The sequence below is a fragment of the Corythoichthys intestinalis genome, chromosome 6 (assembly GCF_030265065.1).
Source record: "Corythoichthys intestinalis isolate RoL2023-P3 chromosome 6, ASM3026506v1, whole genome shotgun sequence".
In the NCBI taxonomy this organism is placed as follows: domain Eukaryota; kingdom Metazoa; phylum Chordata; class Actinopteri; order Syngnathiformes; family Syngnathidae; genus Corythoichthys; species Corythoichthys intestinalis.
Genome location: NC_080400.1, coordinates 8749270 through 8754614, shown reverse-complemented (window position 1 = coordinate 8754614; position 5345 = coordinate 8749270). Strand labels below are relative to the sequence as shown.

General features: G+C 37.2%; 1 long non-coding RNA gene across 1 annotated transcript; it reads right to left on the bottom strand.

The window, feature by feature from the left end:
* Positions 1–2728: 2728 nt before the first annotated feature.
* Positions 2729–3697, bottom strand: LOC130917053 (uncharacterized). Its single transcript, XR_009063413.1, has 3 exons — positions 3322–3697; positions 3209–3259; positions 2729–2830 (listed from the first exon to the last, which is right to left on the bottom strand). It is a non-coding gene; the product is annotated as an uncharacterized LOC130917053 (long non-coding RNA).
* Between the last annotated feature and the right edge of the window lie 1648 nt (positions 3698–5345).

Sequence of the window (5345 nt, the reverse complement as noted above, 5' to 3'; positions counted from 1 at the left end):
TTGTACTTCTGGGTGATCACAGCTCCTGGCTGAATCACATCATTTTGTACCCTTGATATATCATGTTTATAAAGTCTTCGAAACAGGCAATCCTATGGTTGGTCTGATTTATTCCTCATCCAGCTATCGAGATGACACTTGTCTTGGAGTTCAAAGTTGAATTTCCCTGACACCTTCACAAAGTCACGGATAAGGTTGTCGTTGAGTGCAACATCTGCATCGGCTGGAGCCTACAAGTAGCTTAGCTTAGCTTGTGCATAAGGACTGCGTCAAGTAAAAAAAAAAAAAAAAATTCCCAGTGGCGGAAACGGGAACCAGCAAGTTTGAAAGAAAAATAATAATAATAATTTTTTTTTTTTTCTACTGGCGGAAATGGGCCTCTTGTTTTGTGGAAAAAATAAGAAAAAAAAGTTATCATACTTTTTAAAAAATTATTTTTAAGTGGCGAGAATGGGTTTCCATAGTTTTGGATCATGATTGACTACTTTTCAATTTTAGATATTTAAAAATTACTAGGGTTGTTCCGATCATGTTTTTTTTTGCTCCCGATCCGATCCCAATCGTTTTAGTTTGAGTATCTGCCGATCCCGATATTTCCCGATCCGATTGCTTTTTTTGCTCCCGATTCAATTCCAATCATTTCCATAATAATTTTTCCCGATCATATACATTTTGGCAATGCATTAAAAAAAAAATGAATAAAACTCGGACGAATATATACATTCAACATACAGTACATAAGTACTGTATTTGGTTAGTATGACAATAAATCCTCAAGATGGCATTTACATTATTAACATTCTTTCTGTGAGAGGGATCCACGGATAGAAAGACTTGTGACTTTGTATATTGTGACTAAATATTGCCATCTAGTGTATTTGTTGAGCTTTCAGTAAATGATACTGTAGGCATGCCCAAATGCATGATGGGAAGTGGAACCATGACTGTGCGTAGTGCTACCAATTGATATAACCTCTCTGCGTTGGGAAATAACTTAAGGTGTTAAGAAAAAGATCAGTTGCTACCTTGCTTCCCCACATTGCTTCCCATGTGATTTCTATTCATAGAGAGAGGGATTGTAAGGTTTTAGCCAATTAAAAAAAGGCTCCAAAGGCTGCCAAAATTCACTCTACTCATTTTACGCTGCCTTTTACCTCTCTATATAGGTAAAACGTCGCCATTACAGATTGAGCGTGAGTGGGTCCTGCAGCGCATGCATTAATTGCATTAAATATTTTAACGTGATGCATTTTTTAAAAAATTAATTACAGCCGTTATTGGGATAAATTTGATAACCTTACCTTAAGCCTAAACTAAAGACTCTGGATGAGTGTAACATATTATGTCTGTAACGTTAAAGGGCAACTGAAGACCTTTCCGGATTTTGGTGTAATTTTATGAATATAAACTTGGGACAAGTTCATCAAAACAACCATGACATTATCAACACGTAATTGTAAGGATAATTTAAGTTTTTTTTAGTTTTTTTGCACTCCGTTAATGGAGCCTTCGCAAACCCGGAAGTGTGACGTAGGCAACAGAAGACTACCCACAGCTAGTATAGCAGCAACAACAATGTCAGTGATAATTCCACCAAAGGTAACCATTCAGAATCGCTCTTTCGTGACGCTACCGATGGCAAAGGCTCCCAGGAAAGATGAACTACAATTAATCCCTACATGTTTGAACCTGAGGCGTCAGATGACGGCGATTTACTTGACACAGCAGATGGCGTCATGACGCCAATTGAAAGCTCGACACTTCACGAACGGGAGAGTGAGTGGTAAGTCCAGCATCGTGATTTTTTTTTTATCAGAATGCGATTACATGGTTGTATATTTTTTCCATGCTCTACACATAGCTAAAACTGGATATTAGGTAATGGGACAGCTCCTACCGATCTAAATATGATAAAGGTAGCCCAAATGTGGCTAAATGAATGCGCTACACATAGCTAAAACTGGATATTAGGTAATGGGACAGCTCCTACCGATCTAAATATGATAAAGCTAGCCCAAATGTGGCTAAATGAATGCTCTACACATAGCTAAAACTGGATATTAGGTAATGGGACAGCTCCTACCGATCTAAATATGATAAAGCTAGCCCAAATGTGGCTAAATGAATGATATGTTATTGATATTTCAAAATAAATGACAAAACCATTTTATTTTCCAGGTGTTGCTGTAAACTGTCAAGTAATTACCCTTCCAAGAGTATGCCTGTGTCATCAGGAGATCCCAGACGTGAGAGCCAAACTTGAGGAGGCTGAAGCACTGACAGGGGCATGAATTACATTAAAAAAATAAAACCATAAATTGTTAACAACATTGACACATTTTGTTGACGGTTTAATGTATTCTTTTGGTATATAATATATTGTAATTATATTACATTCAGAAAAAATATTTAATAGGCCACAATAATAAATGATACCAGATTTATGTATATGCATTTACTCTTTTCTGTAGCATGAAGTGTTCTCTATACAAAGATAATGCATTATCATTAAAATATGAAGGTAACTTGATTTTTCTTTTTAAAAATGTGTACTGTATATATGACTAGTTTATGATTTCATGTCATCAAAATTTGCTACATTTATTTCTCCTAAATCATCGTCATCTGATGTCGCAGACGGAAGAAATTCAGCATCTGGCAGGCCTCATAGGATCTCTTCAGTCGTCATCGCTGGACACCGCATCACTTCGGTCATCATATGACTAGACCCACTCTCTCTTGATTTTGGGAAACTGGGTGGCAACTGACTTGCAACGCTTTTTTCATCGTGTTGAGGGTTTCCGCCACTTAATTTTTTATGTTTGGCTTCCTGGAGAAAAAAAAAAATCACAGCAGCATGAAAATATTGGATGAATCCTAATTTTAATTTAATAATAATTTCTTGGTGATCAAATAATAATGCCCCAGTTATAGCAGCATCTATTTGATGCTATTGTTCCCTCTTCAAATAGGAAGACCTTGATGTTAAAGTATAAAAAACGAGCCAAGGACCTATTTGGTGCTGGGGACATTTGAATTTACATAACACCTATTGATATAGTAATAAAATCACACGAGTAGACGACGTCAGCCAACCTATCTACTTATGACAGGCCAACAGCAAAAAAAAAAAAAATGTCGCACTTCAACAAACAGGCAGTAGGAGTCCCCCTCGTTTATCAAAAAAAGCCATTAATGTTCTACTTACGTCTTTGCAAAACCAAGGTTGCATTGTTGTAGGTTTTCAAAGCTGTCGTGGCTGAAATGATGAAAACGAGCCGATTGGGGACCTGTATGCATGCTAACAAAAACGGTCCAAACCTTTGCAGGAGAAGTTTTTTTGGGACCACTCCTAGAGTCTCGAATCTTCCTGTGAGTAATTCATCGCTACACATCGAGATGGCATGACGAATCCCGCGAGTAAAACCCAGAAAATGTATGCAATATATGGCGAGGATAGCGTGGTGCTATATTTCCGCGTTCAGAGTGGTGGCGAGGCTTCCTGGAAGTTACGTCATGAGGTAGGGGTCGGCAGGACGGCGCGTCCCTCGTTGCTATGGTGTTGCTATGGCCATAACTCAAAAACTACGCGGTCAATTATTATTATTTTTTTTTTATGTGACTTTTTGAGAGAGCGAATGACGCATTTAATACAATTCAACTGAGTAAAACACTTAAGAGCGAAATCTGAAAAGCTCTTCAGTTGCCCTTTAAATACAATTAGAAAACGATTTAATTAAAAATATATATATACTAAAAAAAGGCATGGCCGATATTTTTTTTGCCGATTCCGATACTTTGAAAATGACGTGATCGGACCCGATCGATCGGGACATGTCTAAAAATTACCATTCATTTTTGCATGCTCAGACTTGAAGACATAATTTGACCCAATTACAATACAGTGGTGTTAACTTTTCATTAGTTTGAGTTCCCAAAAGTATTTTCACAATTCTAGTTTTTGTCATTTCGTTTTTGTAAGCAATAATAATCTTGCTTTAAATCTTAATTTTTATTTTTTTTTCTGTGGGGGATTGGGAAACTTGTTCATTTCACTGTATTGATCAGAGGTGCCCAATACATCGACTGGTAGATTTTGATAATAGTGTCAGTTGATCATGTTCTCGTTTATTAAAAAAAAAAAAAAAAAAAAAAAAAACAGTCCGATAGAGAAAACCAGCACTTGTCTATTGATTGTCTATTGATTGACAAACAGGTAAACAAGTCAAAATTTAGCAAAGGAATTAATGTCAGAGAGCCCCTTTAGCCTATCACCCACCCTCCCTGGCGTCTAACCTTTGAATGACATCCATGACAGCGGGTCAGATCTCGATTTAGCTTGTTTCACAACACATGCGGGCCTGCGGCACAACCCAGCTTTTTGAGCCAGTGCAAAATATTGGTACTAACATGAAAGTCAAATGAGCAATATAATGATAAAATATATTCAAAATTCGGTGCCATAATGTCCAATGCATGCCCTCTTGTGCCTTGCTTTCTCACGCTCCTGCCCCAAAATGTTCTTTACGCTGTGTTACCTGGAAACCTCTGATATCAGCAAGGTGTAATGCGAGGACTCCCTGTGGTTTGTACGGAAATGCAGCCCGGGGCTTTGGATGCTTGAAATGCTTCCTGCTGCTTTTGCCATATCCTTTTTTTTTCATTGTCATCTGCCATTTATCAAAACAGAACAATCAAACAGCCCGATTTAACGTATATTTGCATAATTCTCGCAACTTTGTTCTTTTGTTTTTTATTTGCCAAGCTATTTTGGCCGTTTTAATCCCATACAAAAAAAACAACAACAACAAATCATCATGAAACGGCCAAAATCCGCATTTTGGCTTTTGATCTTTTAGACCGCCGTTACAGCCGAGGAAGTACTTTTCCTTTGGGCTTTGGAAAAAATAGTCTGGGGAGCATAAAATACATTTCCGATTCGTCAAAGGGGATTATTGCAACGTGACATCCCGACTGTGACAATTGTTGCGATAGCAGTGACAGTACGGAATGAGAAAGATGTTTGTGAGCAATTTCCCGATACTTTACTTCTTGAATTGTAGAATAGTTTGACAAATGTTACCTGAGGTCAGATCAGTGTGTAAAAGAAAACACGTTTCACTAATTTTGCTTGTAAATTGCAATATCTTATTAGCTCATTAGCTGCTATTGAGGGTGATTGACATTCAATTTATTTGGACTGGGAGAGATGGCAGCATTCATTCACAGCCGTCCAATCCCAGTTCAAATCGATTTTTTTTTTTTTTAATTTAATTATTATTATTTTATTATCAATTTATAAAGGGGGTGACTACTCTTTTTTAATTAAAAGAAAAAAAGTACTC